This window comes from Accipiter gentilis, chromosome 4, assembly GCF_929443795.1.
Source record: "Accipiter gentilis chromosome 4, bAccGen1.1, whole genome shotgun sequence".
Taxonomy (NCBI): Eukaryota; Metazoa; Chordata; class Aves; order Accipitriformes; family Accipitridae; genus Astur; species Astur gentilis.
In genome coordinates, this window is record NC_064883.1 from 26,432,970 (window position 1) to 26,450,789 (window position 17,820).

Sequence of the window (17,820 nt, forward strand, 5' to 3'; positions counted from 1 at the left end):
CAAGGTAACAGCAGAAATTAATTACAAGACAAAACTTCTAACAAAACCTTATACCACTTGCAGTGTGCTCTTCTCAGAGTTGTTTCACCTCCCAAAATCTCACAGTCATAAAGAATGCAGGCAAGCAAGTCTCTTGCTTTTGGCTAACCTGCATTTCCAAACAAGCCATAGTTCTGGTACATATCAACAACCATGTTTCACACACAGCCAGCCAGATCCTTATCTTAGAAAGAGTCATTGTATTTACAGCTTGTTCCAATACTTGCCTTGACATCTGCCACTGGCCACTAGTCTGTGATTTTGGAAGAGGTGGAGAAGAGGAGAAGAATCTTATCTTCTGTTTAAAAAATGTTATGTGGCTGCATGCCCTCCTCCTTGCCCATACCGAGGGGCTCAGGCCTTGCTCAGTGCTTCCCTTTGGGCTCATCGGTTACACTATTGCAGCTGAACCGGTGCTTTGTACTGCTGCCCCGTTTCTGCATATATTCCTGCATCTGCTGGCCATTACAATTGAGATGCCCATGGATGTAGTGCAGGTGCTTGCTGATGGCAGCTTTCTCTCATCCTTGCCGTTTCACCAGCAACAACAGACTGATCAGAGTGAAGGTGATAAAATGATCAACCACACGATCTAATCTTGAAGTTATTCTGGCTTTGAGCTGGAGGATGGCTTAAAAGTCATCCAGAAGTCCTTTCTGACCTAAGTGTTTTTATAGTTCTATGATTCCATGTTGTTGGTGGCACCCAGTTCCTCCTTGACAACACTGTCCTTATTCAGTTCTCTCTCCAGCTTGTGCCATGCAGGTATATGTTTGCTGAGGTCATTCTGAAGCCAAGAGTATCCTCAGCTCCCCCTTACAATTTTTTTTATTATTTGCTCAGCTGTGGCTGAGCCCTCTGGCACAGCTTTTGACTTTTTCCATCACCTGTTTCTGTATCTGACACAGCTGGAGATAGGCTCTTGGATTAGTTAGAGTCTTGATCTGATCTGCTGCATCTTAATTGGACTTGCTGTCATATGTGAACACCAGAGCCACCTAGAGAATGCCCACTCTTAGTAGCTATCAAGTTGGTAAGTGTTCAATTAATCTTGTCCTCAGGTAGACGCCTACCTTAGAGTGGAGTAAATGGAATTCTTGCACCTCCTAATTCTTTCTGTTGACTGTAAAGACAGTCTAGACATGATGTCTGCAATGAAGATGTCCAGATTTAACAATATGAACCCATTCATATCATCTTAGTTAATTCCAAATTTCATTAATGTATGTATGTGACATGGAGAGTCTCACTGATAATCCTCCTTACAAATGTACGTACAGATACTCTCTTATACACAGACATTTTCCAGACCTCTCTCTTTTTGTACAAACCAGACAAAAAGAACTTAATGTGTACATATAACATGCAATAATGCATCTGTCAAAACCTGACATCTTCTGTCTTTCATTTTCAGTTTGCGTAGGGGAAGAGAGGGAGAAGTAGGTGGGGAGAATTCGTATATAAGTTAACAAAACCGGAAGTTCATAAACACCTAAGTAGAAAAATCTATTGACAGCTGTATTGCTCCATGTAGATTACAGCATGTGAGAAGTCAGGCATCTGACACGCAACACGATTCTTCTCTGGAAGTACTGTTTTTCAGTCATTTACTTTCCAAGGTACCAGTCAGTTACTATGACTTGTGGATAGGAAATTGTTCTCCACTGTGTGGGGGTGAAGAAGTAAAAAATGCAGCAAAGGAAGGAAAGACAGTACTAAGAACATGTGTAGTAACATCATTCCAAACTGTTCCTGTGCTATTACCACTTCATTGCTTGTAGCTCTTATCCTGTAGCCCCGTTTTATTTGAAAGCAGCTATGGCCATAATGTGCATGTTCCTGCAGCAGCCAACCACAGATCTTCAAAAATGCCAAGCAAGTTAACATTCATATTTGGATTTGAATTCACCATCTGCAGCTATAATCATTCTTAGGAACATATTCCATGCTCAGAAAATAGGTGTGCCTTTCTAATATGTGACAACTAAGATATGGTAAACTGTAGAGCATATTAATCTTGGTGGGTTTGCATTTTACTTTCATGAGGGTACTCAAGGTGACTCTTAAAGGTGGGGGGGAGGGAATACATCAAAATATAACCTTAATCACACCAGGAATTTGCAGTATATTTACTCTTCAATTATAAAACCACTTTTTTTTTGCCCTCATCTTAATATGGCCAAAGAACAACATAGTGTTCAGCCAGAAGAGGATCCAAGAACAAAAAGCTTGACCTGGGTGTTCAAGTGGTGAGAATGGGATGTAGCAGCTAGAGTAGCTTGTGATGTGACAATGAATTTCTTGCAGTCCTCTCACCCTCCAGGGATCACAAGTTAAAATATGTCTCCCAACATTGGTTCCAACTACTAGAAAGGATTTTCCATTCTGATAGCTCAATGAATTCTTAAATCTATACCTCTCCTTTTGATTGTTTCTTCACAAAAAGAGTTCCTTTGTCCTTTTATTTATGAACACTGACAAATTTTTATGCTTTGGAGAAGAGCTGGTCAAGTTCAGGGAAATGTTTAGGCAGCAGGATGAAGTCAGAAAGTTATCAGCTAGAGGGGAGGGTGGGTATTCTACTTTTCCAATGAAAATGTGAGTCTCTGAGGTGAGCCAGCAAGGCATGCTCAACTGGGTTAAACGGGTTTAACAGGGAGAAATGAGCACAAATTATTCATGGGAATTCTTTAATCTTCTGTGTAATTATGTGATCATTCCCAGAACAAAGACTTTGATCATAACGGGAGGAAAAAGTCAGTTCACACACAGCACAATGATTAGCATACAGCTATGGAGAACAAAAAGAAAAAATAAAGTTATAATCTAGTGCTGTAATATTTTCTGCGTCTTTTGAAAGTTTGAGAGGCTAAGCCTAAATAATTTAAAGGTAATTATAAATAAGCCTTTTTTTTTTTTTTTTTCTCAAAAGAAAGGTGTTTTCATTTTGTTCTTCATTTTAGTCTTTAATTTTCAGCCCTACTTCTTCAAGTAACGCATTTTTTTCAGCCACTTGATGCAGGTCATAAAACAGTATAATTCTGTGACAAGTATTTTATGATGTATACAGTATGTGAATTTGTAAAGCTTCAGTCAACAATATTATGGTTTCGGTATCTAAGGCTTAGAATACAATTGACCGAGCCGTAGGGTATATTTATGTTAGGAACATGTTATATCAACAGCATTAACGTTAGTAATCTATTTGGTATTCACATGGACATGTTAGCAAGAAGTGGACATTAATAAGCACTACATTACAGTTGGTCTCCAATGAAACTGTGTATTACAGCTACCTTAGTAGTTATTCAACTTGATTCATGTAACGTGTTGTTAGGGAATTAATAATGTTTTGCTTCTTTTAGTAAAAAGGGGCTGTATTCATTGTAACAACATCATTAATCATGTAATAAATTAACTCAAGGAGGTAAGTAGGACTCTCAGGGTTATGCACTGCCCTGAGCTTATATGCAAAATTGCTGCTGACACCAAGCAAATCAAAAGGATAAAGGAATATACACCTAGGAATATACTCCTAGATACATACTCCTATATCAATCTAGAATATCTGGAAGACAAAAAGGATTAAATTACTCTGCAGTTTCTGTTTAGTTGTTTTAGTCTGCAGGTGGTTTCTCTGGATACCCTTGAGAAAATTCAGTGGCCAAAGGATGCTCGGGTTGAAAAGCTCTGATAATTCATATAACTTCCTTTGCATATGTTAAACAATCAACTTTTAAAGGAGTAGCGTTGCTGCATTTTAGTAACACTTCAACTGCTACTTTAAACTACTCTAAAATCTGCCTGTTTTACTACATTTGTGAACCTTCTCTTAAAGATCTCTTTCTCACAGGTGACAGTTTTGAAAGGCAGAATTGATACATTTGGATTTACTCTCGTTTTATTTTCCTGTTTCTATGCCTTTGTATTTCACTTTAACTTTTCTACCAAAAAGTAAATACATGGGAAATCATATTCAGTTCAACAAAACTATCTTGGAATATGTATGGGGTAGAATGGTGAGAGGCAATAGAGAGAATTAATCTCAGTAAATATTCAACATAGTAAGGTATCTAGGGATCAAGTTTTTTATTTTCACATTTGTGTCCTGTCCGTGGCCCATATCCTACTTACAGATAAAAATCAAATAATAAACTAACATGTTCCTTCTTTAAGTTCACTGCACATTATACAAAGAAAAGTCTTAAGGCATTTAACTGGAAGAGGAAAAAAAAAAAAAAAAACAAAACCAAAACAATTCTGATGAAAAACTGTGTTTTGCAATATTGGTGGGAATTCTTGAAAAAATCTCCAGTAGAAAGTTTCTGCATTAAATGTTGCCTATAAGTAGGGACATGTGGGCTCACTCCTTATATTTAGCTTGTCATTCTCCTATAAACAGCAATTAAACTCACTCACCACCTCATACATTCCTTCAAAGCTCTCTGGAAATAAAACTAAAACATAAGTGGTACCCAGTGCATACCATACAGAGATCTCAGACTGATGTACAACGTTTTGTCTCAAACTGAAAATATAATTTGCAGATATGATTATTTACATAGAATCTTACAAGACAAAATGTAAAATCTCTCACTGAAGAGGTCACACGGATAGTTTTGATTTCTTTTACCATGGTACTGATTAATCAAGTTGTACATGTGTTATTTTAAATTAAGTTTGCATTACATTCTTTAACCTGACACAAATGAATCATATATCTATAAACATATACATATACTAGCTGCCATGAGGAAAGGCAAGCAACACATGTACATCTCTGGACCTCTGCACCTTCAGAGAATATGCTTTTGGCTGGACTTTACTTTTCCTGTGCCAATGAGCTGTTTATTTCAACTTTCAATCTTTCCATCGTTTTCAGCTTTTCAATCTTCATATCTTTTTTTTCCCCTCTTCTTTCCTATCCTCTTTCACTGATCATTCAACCTTTCACTTTCTCTCCTACAAAGGAAAGGGAAATGGATTTTTGAACAAATATGCCATTTGTTTCAATCATGCTGGTTAAGTTATACTTATCCTCTATACTGTCTCTAACATATATTGGGTTGCAAATTCCTCAAGGTTTTCTTGGTCCTCAGGCACTACTGTGTTGATTATCATGAATAATGTCACCTGATTTTCAAGAGTTTCAATTGCCTATAAATCTTACTGAAGCCAATGGGAACTGCAGTCCTGGGACCTCAAGAAATTCCAGACACACTAGGAAACTCTTATTTATCAGCGATAATTTGGATTGCAAGTCCTAATTTCAAGCACCTTGCTTTCAATGTTTTAAATCATCACTTATATTTTGCTTTATCCTTGTCCCATTGTCATTTCTCATAGAAGAGTCTTGCGTCATTACATCAAATCATTTCCAGACAGTTCAAACCCATGTTGTAGGAACTGTACCTAAAACATACCATCACAGACATTGGAAGCATTACTGTTCATCTCCATTACCCTGTGCTATCTTGTGACACCATGAGGGCAATGAATGCTGTGCACTGCCTGATGTTTGAGAGGGTGCAGCTGTGGGGAAGGAAGAGCACCAGGTGACTTTGTGGAGAAATGCAGTCAGCAAAATGAGTGCTTGGCTGCTGTTGGGAGAGACATAGTTTGCAGAGACAGGAATGAGGACAGATTGGTTTGGTTTTGTCTTTACTTTTTTAAAATAGCCTAACCTGTGTGAAAGTGTGGCCGAAGGATCAGCAGTGTTCCAAGGATCTACAATACTACATAAAAATTTGTTTAATGAGTGTTTTAACTAGTACATTCAAATTCCTTGAGAAACATTTGAGAAAAGAGAAGAAATAGTCTCCTTACTTAAGAGAAGTTCTTTTTCTTTTAACCTTTTTTTCTCTACTTGGCTTCAAGTTTCACGACACATTCTGACCCTCACAATATGTGAATAGTGAGCTCATATTGGTATGTCTATTTTACATTATAAAATTATTAACTACAGAACTGCAGTGCATGACAAAGATACATCACACACTTTTCCATTTATGTTATGTTAAAATAGTAAGTTATGTAGGACTCAAGAACAGACTTACAGGAGGAGCCTGTATATCAGAAGAAAATATTTTGCCTTTCTCTGACACCCACGTGACACATTTAATACACTGCCAGCACTGTAAATCACACAGACAGCCTTTTCTATTTAACAAAGTAATATTGCTATTCCAGTATAGCTGTACTTTTTTTGGTGATGGCACTTGCTACTTTATGCAGCAGTCAACAGAACTCTGTATCAAAATAGATCATTGTGTAAGCAGAAAGCAAATGTGCAAGTTTTCAATTGCAAAAACACTTCAGCTGCAGTACAGACACAACAATACTTGCTTTCAATAGCTAAGGGAAAAAAACAGATTAATAGGCATACCAGTCAAATTGCTGTAACTTTCAATCCAATGAAGCACTGGCAAACTGCCCAAAGGAAATGCCCAAAATATTTGATCTGAGCTATGTTGGTTGAAGGACAGTGTATTACACATTGGGAACTTTTAACCTTAACAATCATGATTCAATTTAAAAAGGAGAAAAAGACATGACTACTGCTAAAGATACTTTGTCCAGTAGCAAAATTTAGGCTGTGATGCTTTATAGGAGAAAGTCTATCTGTATGTGTTTAACAACTCCCTGTGAAATTCTTTATTTTAGCAATGTCCTCAGAATCTAAACTTTAAAGGAGCTGATTTTAATTTCCATACATGCATAATATATAACTATCTTCTGTTCTTGTTTATATTTATACATTTTATGTATTATAAACAAACTTTTTACAAAATCCGTATTTTCCATTATATTTAGGAGGGGGGTGTCAAATGTAATTTTAAGGGGTAGCCTAATGAAAAGAAATATTGTTTGACTAGTATTTATTTAAAGTTATTTTCTGTTATTCTTCTTGTTATGACCTAATATTTTCTATATATATATTTTTTAATGGAAAGTAACGGTGCACATTGTTGATGCTAAACACTAATGGCAGCCCTTAAAAAACAACAGAAATAGATCCTGAAGTTATGGGCAACTTGTAATTACACATTCAACGATCCAGTTTGTAGTGCACTTCTGCACAACATATTTGTGATTGATCAAACAAGAATAGGTATACTAGTTCTGAAGCTAACACAAAGATGCCAGTGAATCATCTTATCAAGATTTCCCTCAATCACATTCCAACAAAGTATATAGCTCGTGCTTCATTTTAAACATATCAGTACTGCCAGAGCAGTCCCATCAAAATCAAGGTTATACAAATGGTTCAAGACAAGCATGACCATCAATTTTTTGTGTGATTATAGTAATTATGAGTTGTCAAAAAAAGCTGTTTTGAAAACACATCATATCCTACTTGATGATAATATGATATGGATATTTTTAGGTGGGACTAATTTTGCCAAAATATTAATATACAATCTCAGAAACACAAAATTCTGAACTGTTCTTATATGAAATTAGCTTTTTCTAAGTAGTAATAGGTAAATATTGACTAGCCTAACTAAATCCCCTAAAAGTTGGAATGCCTATCAGCTTCTCTTTAATATCCAGAAAACGGTGATAAACACAAGTTTTAGTTATGAAGTGAGAGACATAACTACAGTAACTGACACAATTCAGACCCGTTCTGTTCAAGGGGAAATTTGAGTGAAGTTTTTAAGCACGTATTTAACTTTTAAGTATCTGCTGAAAGTAGTTCCTTAAGCTTTACTGGAATACATCCTTAAATTTCATTGCTGTAATTTACTTCTTAACTGCCTTAGGCACTAAAGGTCTGAGGAGGTAAAACAGCACTTCTTAAATGTTTCAAGACTGAGTAGTTTTTTCCTTTTCCATAATTGTTACCGTCACCTTAATACAGCTCACAAACCTAAACATCCTCACTTCGGCCAGTGGTCCTCTATCACTTTGTGTGTACCCTGCTTGTGGGAGTCAGCGTGGACTACCTGAGTGGCTGTGTCCTAGCATGCCTCGTGCAACCTAACACCACAAATGCTGCTCTCCAGCTTCTCTAAAAGACTTCTCTCGCAGCTTCAGTGGCCTCAGAAACCCCCTTCCACCTCTTTTCCTTCCCCATAACTATCCCTTGCCCTTGTACACAGAGATGTCTTCCCCTCAACACAGCCCCAGAGCTGCATCCATCTGACCCTGAGAGTCTCCACTTCCACTGGAGGAAGGAGCAGGGTGCTTATGTGGGGCTGCTGCTCAGCCCAAGCCCAGCTTGGAGAGGGAACAAAGCAAGGGAAACAAGAGCAGATCCCAAACAGCTACAGCCACATGATGATCCATGATCTTCTCCTATCCCACTCACTAAAAGCAAATGTGACACTATTTAACTAGCAAAGAAAAGAAATGCCCAGCTACCAAAGAACCTAAATCTTCTTCAGCTTTGAAAACAGTATTACATTTTTGCTAAGCCCTTTTAGTTTTACAGATGGAAATTAGAATTAATAATTACTGGAACTGACAATACAGATATTTTCCCTGGGTAACATACTTTGATCCCTGCACTCTGCTACAGGCTCTTGGTTAGGGAGTTTGGTGAAAAAAAATCAGATATTCTGCATTAACTTTTAAACATGTCATAACCATTTAGAGAACTTACATGAATCACCAGAATATACAAAAGGTCCTTCAACTTCATTAGATGGTCCGTCCCTGATGAAACTGTCTGGTAGGCAGTCAGTAGTTGAGGTTCAGTTTAAATGTGGTAATTGAGGCAGAGTCCAAGGTCTGGATCTCCGTCCCCCTTCCAGCTGCAAGGATTTATGTGTATGCAGTGGAACACAAGAATTCAGATTACTTTATCCAAGCAAACAAAGCCAAATATCCTGTCTGAGACCTGTGACAAGTTTAGTCTCCTGTTTAATTCACAAAGTCTCCCCACCCCAGTCTGGTGACCAGATCACATCAAACATCTCCTCATGCAAGGGTGAAACATATGCCAATATGTATGTTCACAAATATGGGCAGGACAATTAACTGGTAGTTAGTGCACTTCTCTCAGAATAGAGAGATATGGATTCCTAGGCTATGTTATTCTCCTGGTGAGAGGGGGAAAAAACCCCAAACAGCTGTCAAACCTGTATCTACAGTTTTTCAGAAAAGTACATAGGCAAGGGCAAGCTATATATGCTCTCCACAAATTCTCTTGCACACATTTTTAGAGTGAATGAGAGATTCACTGCCAGAGAACCAGAAGCAAGAGATCCCTGCATAGGGGGCTTGATTTCTGGTTCTTATCCTTCACATATTTTCATCACTGATCCCTTGAAAGAAAATGCATGTCTTCTCAGGAGCCGAGATCAGACTCCAAGACCCAGTCCCCATCACAGATTTGAAGGGAATGAGCTTGTTATCCAGGAACAGTGCTAGGAAGGGCCTTTGATGCTGTGAACCCCAATTTTACCATTTAGGTTTGCAGGGAAGTATGTGGCCAAGTGCTGGGAGGTTCTGGACGGCCCTTTCTCCTCAGGACTTCTCAGGTGGTGGCTTGACTGCTTCTCCTGAGTGTGCTGCCTGGTGGGAAGCATCTTCCTCTGCACCTAGCTTACCTTGTTTACTTTATAGGGAGAGTTGGTTGGTGACTTCCCGCACACCTTCCCCAGAGCAGTGCCTCACTCACCGCATACCCTGCTCCACTGGAACGCTGCTCAGGGGTCTGCGCCACAGGCGTCTGTCCAAGCCCACAGAAACAGCACACTGGCCTTAAGGAGTTGAATCAGGGCACCCCATCTTCCAGGCTAGTGATTGACAAGCTTTTTCTCTCATTTTCAAGCAGTCTCAGGTCCTGATGGAACCAACCATGTGCTAGGGGCTGTACATGCTACGTGGTGAAGCAGAGACCACAGTGCTCTCCTCTGGCTCCTTTGAGCCCAGCACCTGCTGAAGACCACAGACCAGGAAGAGACCACTTCCCCTTGGTTCCCATAGTTTATAAAACTGCTGTCCTCAGCTAATATCATTAACAGATACAGCTGAACAAAGATTTAGCTTCGTAGTAATAAATGATAAAGGAATTTCCGCCCCCCACCCCCCCCCCCCCCAAGCTTTGAAACTTAAAGGTCCAAGCATCTTTGTTGCTAGAATAAATAACAAGTAGCCTGTTGCAAGGATGTTACCACCTGGAAATGAGAATCCAGACAACACAATGTAAATTTGTCTACATCTTTCCCGTTAGCAGAGACCGGATGTGCAGTGTGCCTTACTATGCAGGTTTAATTCAACCTATCGTATAAAATCCACCAAATTCTGAACTGCTTATTTGTGTCTGTAGAGATTAAAGATCTGTCTATCCTCAGAGCAGACAAGACTATATTTGGCATCTGGATATATATTTTTTAAATGCAGTTTGAGATACTGTGCTAGCAATATTTCTAATAGAAGATTTTTTTACAGTATCTAGATGATTCCTTTATTCACCTTCAGTCCTGAACACTCAGACATTTTCTTATTTTTTTATCCATGCTGTACATTATTTGATAAAGGGGAGGAGGGGTCTGCAACCTAATTACATGTTCCTGTATAAGGAACAATGTTCAGCACCAGTTCTCTATTATAGAGTCCCCCCCAAATGGTACATTTGTGGGTCCTTATTAAAACAGAAATATGTCTCCATGTACCCAGAATAAAGAATATTTGTTTCATTGACAGGTATTTTCTTCTTGTTCTGTTTCTAAACTTAGAATACACACCCATAAGAACTCAGACAGATAAACACAAATTTGCACATCCTTTATACATTTTAAAATGCAATTACTTTCCTGACAGCTTTTTTAATACATAATCAATTCAGAGCCAAGATCTGGGGAAATTGTTTTGTTTTCATAACCACAGCAATCAATCAAAAAGTAGAATGAGATCTTTTAGCATTGATATTTTTGAGCAATGGTCAAAAAAAAAAAAGATAGTTGTGATTTTCTTCAACAAATATCTTTAGCGCAGCATTCTCCCTGAAAGCCAAACACATTTCTTTGTGAGCTGCAAATGTAGGAAGATGGTTACATCTGATTTCAAGAAATGTCTACTGAGACCAATATCAATACAGGTCAATCACATGATGTCACTTTAAGATCTCTATTCCTGCTACCTTAATAGTTTCAGCCACGGGTAAGCCTTTATGCATAAATTCAGATGGTGTAACTTTTCAGCCTGTTCTTATCTGACAATAGGAAACTTCTTCCCCCAGTTACACCAGCTGGAACTACCAAAGACTGTGATAAAAAATTTACACTTCACACTACAGCAGTCACCTGGAAAGGGTTAATAATACCCCAATCCACTCTCCTCCCCCTTTGTCCCCCTTATTCCTCCACCAAGCAGCTAATGAGGGATAGCTGCTATTAAAGAGGACAAATCAGCTTGTACAAAGGTGATGGATGAAAATACTACAGGTGTGTCTGGAGTAGCCTGGTGGGGAGAGCAGCCTTGCCCATGGCAGGAGGCGTCAGCAAGCTGACACAGGTTGCAGCCTGCAAAGGAGGATGAGCCTGGATTTCCCTGCAAAAGGGGAAATGGTGGTTCTGAGATTACAGAAATGATAAGGCAGGACTAATTCATCCTCAGTGTGATGTTACTCAGAGGTGGGTGATACATGCTGTATGTAGAGGCAGTGGGGGGGGCTGCTGCGCAGACACTATGGGGCAGGTCTTAGACATGGATGTTGACTTTTGGCACCCTATCCTGAGATTAAAAAAAAGGTTTGATTAGATCGAAATGGGGCTTTTAATTATTTTTTTTTAACAATAAAATGTTCAATTCATTTTTTTTTTTCCTCTATTTCATCTCAGAATTCTTTCTTCAACTCCTTCTTTTCCAAAAGAAAACCGATTCTGTAATGCCATACCACACTGGTCCCCAGGGCTAAGCCAAATACTGCTGTCAGTTGTAGCAACGAAGCCATCGGGGAATGATGGCCCCAGGGAGGCATCACCTGAAGTAAGAAGAGCAGAATCTTGCCTTCTGTGTCTGTGGTGACATTTGTTTTTACTTGGATAGCTTTTATGACAGGGTTTACATTTTTTTTGCTAATGTGTAATAAAACACTTCTACTGTGGTTGGTTTAATTTTCAAAGCTCTAAAAAAATCGATTTGTTTCTTTGTACTCAGTATATTGGAGTTGAAAACCGTAATGTACTATTACTTCAGGGTCACTGCTTAACTTCTGTTGACCCTCTCGCCCATGAATATTTCCTGGAGTTTATTACTACAATCTATTTCCTGGGGTTTTTTATGCATAAACTTACATTTCTTGTTCTTAAGTAACCACTATCTGGGTCTTTAAGAGCAATGATTGATTTTAGGGCAAAACCGATTCACCACATGCAGGAACAGAAAATCCATGAGACACTTCTCATGAATACTCGCATTCTCCTCTTTGTACTGCAAAGATTTTGAGAGGGGTGTGAGAGATGTGGATGTTTCAGATGAAGCAATGTACAACAGGGAAAGAAAACATGCAGTGCATAGAGCAAATAGGAAACGCTGACAATTATTCTGTCCTTTGGGGCAATTCTGAGTTAAATACCTGCTATTGTATATCACAGCTCCTTCAACCAGGAGGAGGAAGACAGGGACAGTGCCAAAATCCTAGTTAAGTTTTTGGCAAACACTTTGTCTGACAAATTACTGGAAATATTAAACTTTTTTCAGTACAGGGAGGTCTTTAAGAGCCACTTAAAGTATTGCAAGTGGATTGGAGAATAGCATTAAAGGCAAACCAGGATTCTTCTTGTAACTGTCCAGGAAATGATTGGCCAGTGGAGTTGCTTCCTTACAGGCAGCCACCAACAGAGATAAGGACAGCGTGTTACCCTGCTTACCTGTGTTATTAAAGTGCCATATCTAGATTTTCTGACAGATAGCCATATTATTATGGTTACCACAAGACAACTAAGTAATAAGATTTCTGTCTGAATATATGTCTATATTCACCTGATGGATCTCCTACACCATGCTCAAAACATCAAACTCTCCTCATCAACAAGACTTCTAATACCTCCTACTAGAAAAATCATTTTTTTTTATATCAATGCAATATATATAATGGATGGCATGCCATTTCACTGTTGTTATCCAGTTTGGATGCTCTGTTACAGTATTTCTTATGATCTTAGCATCTCTGTGTTTTCCAGGTTATAGCAATATAATGATGCTGTATTAGTCACACTGCTGATTCTCACTCTACTTATCAAAGCAGCCTTTAGATAACTTCCAGATGAGACATGACAGTGGATAATCCATTATCCTCTTTGCTGGTTCTTTTGTCTTCTGAACAAAGAATTTGATTCAAATTATTAAGCTGATTCCAAGATGTAGCAGTTAGGACTAGCATTTTGAAAATTCTTTTTCCATGCTTGAATGGCATGAATGAGCCTCTTCTACTTGCTCTAGGGAGAGAGGGCAATGTGTGGTGAGTGAGATGAATAATGACCTGATTTAGTAGAGGAAAACTGCTGTAGGGAGAGATAACATTATGGAAACAAATAAAAAAACCCCAAAGCAGGGAAGCTGAATACTACTTGAGGAAGGTGGGGGAAAAGTTTTAATAAATCTTGCTCTTTGCATGAATATCATGGGATATAAAAAAAAGTATCAAGACATCCTCAGCGCATGACCTGCAGCTTGATAGACCGCGGGTCACCCAGGTTCTGAAGTGTGGGAACAGCACCATCTATTGCACGGCCGCCCTTACCAACGTGGTGTCAGACCTCATAGCCTCCCTGCGTGACCCTCACAACAGCTTTGTAAGGTAAGGACAGGGTATTTTCTTGATTCAGGCGGGGGAATTTGCTTTCCTGGTGTCTCGCAAAAAGCCAGTGATAAGGCAAGAACTGAGCCCCATTCTTCCGAATGACAAGCTCGTGCTGTAACTTCTGGCTCTGTCCCCTCTCCTACTAAGAAGACTCATCTGCTTGAGAACCTTAGTAAATCAGGCTAACGAGACCACTTGTAACTATGTCTCTTCCCACTAATCTTAGGGAATGTATTTACCCTTACTTTCCCATGTATGAGCTATGCTGTCTTTCAATTACAATTGCACTACATTTTGCAGACACTAGAAAAACTGTTAATGTTCGTATTAGGAAAACATGTTTTCTAGAGTTGCAGGTAGAAAGACAGAGAAAATTTGTATAGGGAAGTGGAAAGTAAGACAATACCTATACACTAAATCCAACTCTGAAGCTTGGAAAATGGTTGCCATTTTAGAAAGAAAAATAAAATTTCAACAATTTTTCCTTATTTTGCTGTAATTGGAAAGATTCAGGTAGGTTTAATGTCTTGAAAATGCAGTTTAGCAGATGAGAAAAGAAGGAAAGGAAGCATGTTAGAAGAGCTTCCTCTGAAAATCAGTATCTGTCCACAAACCACAACTGTCAAAAAGCAGGAAAGGGCCTTAAAAACATCACACCCATGCTTCGTTGTGTCATTTGTACAGACTGCTTTTAATTTTCTTACCTTTTATCATGTGACCCCTGAAATAAGAGTTGGGTTTAAATGTGTCTGTCCAGACCAGTGAGCTCCACCCAAGAGGGTCAATAACTGGAGAAGCAAACCAGACAGGAATAATCATTTGGCAAATTTGGACTATAGTTACTGATGTGGAGAAAATCTACTGAAGAAAACATGGATTAAAAAAGAAAGCAAGACAGAAGGTTATAAGCATGCAGCACTCTATTTCCACATAACCAAGAGAAGAACCTGTCTTTAAGCTCTTGCCAAGAACTGTTAATATTTCACATTGGCTACCTAATAGCATTAAAAAAAACCCCACTGGGATAATGTAATGACCCTTTGGAATATCACATACTTATATGCTAAATAAACTTGCCCCACGTTCAAATGAGAAAGAATTAACTCACAGGTCTCTTGCTACCAGAGAAAATTGGTGTCGCATTTTCCAGCTGGCAGAGGTGTGTGTACATACACACCCCCCTCACAACCCCATCCTGCTTTTTCCCCTCACAAATCAGTTTTGTAAAACTCTCCAAGTTGTTGTTATGCTAGCTGATATTTATATTTCATCTGATTGTTATCCAGCAAAAGTAAGGGTAGTGTAATATGTTAGACTTAGCTCATTTATTTTCATGAAAACATAAATGACATGTTTTTAAAGGCTGGATAGCATTAAGGAAACAGCCATTTTCTCATCACTACCTGCATAATTGTTTCACCTGCTGAAAGACTGCAGGCAAGTCTGTAACTCATTTGGAGGGTTGTTCTGGAGAAGATTTGTCGAGTCCAGCTCTGTACTTCCACTATATTCCAGATCCTCAAATGGTCTGAACTGACATAACTCTCCTGGACATCCAAGTATTTCAGTTTGCACCAGCTAAGACCTTGCTTTGATATCTTAGCCAGATAAAACCTTTTTGCCTTGTGCCAGGCTGGACCTCTAACACTGATTTCCAGGAAGAGGTTTTTTCAGCCATAGCAGAAAGTGAAAATATTCTACAATTGTTGTAGTGAACTAGCACAGACAAAAAAATCGGGAGGCCCAAGTCAGTTGTATATGCCTTCAGTTTTTTTTTCTCCCTAGACAGCAACTGGCTATTATTTTATATACAATGGCTCAGTTGTCTAACTTGGCTAAATTACCTTAGCAGTGTTGAACCCGCAGCGCTATGTGACTGATTCTAGCCAAGAACCTCTCCCTGTGGTTCTGCACATTTAATTCTTATTCAGACCAATGTAACTGACCTCACAAGGAATGTAGATAAATGGGGAATATAAGACTTCTTTCTACTTGTGTTTCAATGACTGAAAGAAACAGTATTAGCTATATGAACTGGTATGAATAACAGTTAGTGTTGAACAAAATACTGAATTTAAAAAAAAAACGTGCTGTTCTGCTATTCTCTTTCCTAAACAAAAAAAAAAATTGCAGTCATATCCAAAACTCAAAAAAAAAAAGGTGGTTAATGTGCTTTGAAAAAACATATGGGCAAAAATACTCTACTGTCAAATCTCCAAAAAACAATTCACTTGAATGATAAAGAGATTGTAAATCTTTGATGTTTGATGTAGACTTATTTACACAGTCTTCGGATTATAACTTTCTTTCTTCAAAGCACCATTCTTCATGAGCAAAACAAGAAATAGATAAGGGAAGATGCAAAGAAAAAAATAAAGGCAGAACGAAATGGGTGATGGATTACAAAGCAGAGAAGTTTCTTTTTCAGAAGAGAGTTTGAGTTGTGATGCCGATTGACCTGCATCTCTGAGGTACATTCCATAACATGTGGAAATTTATACCTGCCAAAATACCTAATAAGATTGATTTAAGATAAAATCCTCAGACTGTGTGCAAAGCTATTAACTGTATAGACTTCTTATTTTATTACTGAAAGGAACATAAGAGAATTGTTTCTTTTGCATCATTTTCTTCCTTGATACAATAGCTACTTGCTGCCAACACAACAGTATGGGTTGAGGAGAAACTGCGAGTTATGACTTCATGAGTAAAACAGATTTCAGTTAACATTTTCATGTGTCACCTGTCCCTAAAAATTCACTAAGTGCTTCCAAATTTAATAAAATTTAGCCTCTTCTTCCTTTTGTTTGCTAGGATTCAAACACCGCCAGTTTAAGATGATGTTTTCTATTTTAATTTTAAAAACCTTTTGGTTTACAATCTGCATATGTATGGTCTGTCTTCTGTACGCAAAATTCATTGTGCACTAGAAGTAAAAAGACCTAATTCTTCTTAATGTTAGTAGAGCAGCTTTGACGGTTGCAGCTGAGTAACTCGGATCAGACTTCATGGTGAAGCGTAAAACAGAGGTCATAATCGCAGAAAATTTATATATTTACTGAGTGTATATATATCACCAGTATGTTTTAACTACCCACTCATTTTGGAAATCAAATCTGAATTGGTGACACAACCATACTGGCAACCCCTTTGAAGACTTATTTCTTCAGCATTATGTGAATGAAATAGATACAACAAACTGAAATTGTAACCAAGCATTAAAACACATCCAAAAGTTTTGTACTTAGTCCCTCAAAAATGAGAACTCTATTGATTTAATGAGACTTCACTTAGTGGCATCATACAAGCACTACTGTGGAATTGTTTTCTCTGATCACATGAAATAAGACTGTTCAAAATTAATGTTAGGAGAAAGAGAAGTTGACAAAGTAGTCCACAAAACATTTCTGAATCAAGCTTAAGACCACATTTTGACAACTGTAACCTCAAAATTTTTGCATAAGGTGGTATTTTGACCAGGACAATTGACTACATAACAAGAATAAAGAAGCACGTCATTTCCTGATGATGTCAACTGCTTGCCTTGGCTAAAGGTGAGAGTAGTTTACATCTACTTAGAGCTTTGTTTTAAAATCTGGCTTTTGGAGGTAATATCCAGACACAATTTAGCGTGGAACCAGATACATTTTTTTGAGATTCCCAAACTTTTCTGAGTTCTTAGGCACCCAAAGTGTTTGTCAGCAATATTGGGTTCCCAGAGGGGGATGAACTTCTGATTTGTCAGAAGTGCCTGAGCTCACAGATTAACAAGAAAATAAGAAGATTTATTCTGCCAAAATGAAAAGGTTTAGGTTCTTAATTACAAAACTGGAAAAGAGTTAATGTAGTCCTGAATCACATTACCTCTAAACTTCTTCCATACCTCCTCCAATGACTTGGTTGCCATGAGGCAGACCTGACATGTTAGCATCTCCTGTTTTCATGGCTGGCTTGTCTTGGAGAACCTTCTGAATTTATATCTATTTTGAGGATGCTGCTTACGCTGGAACCTCCTTCCCTTCTCT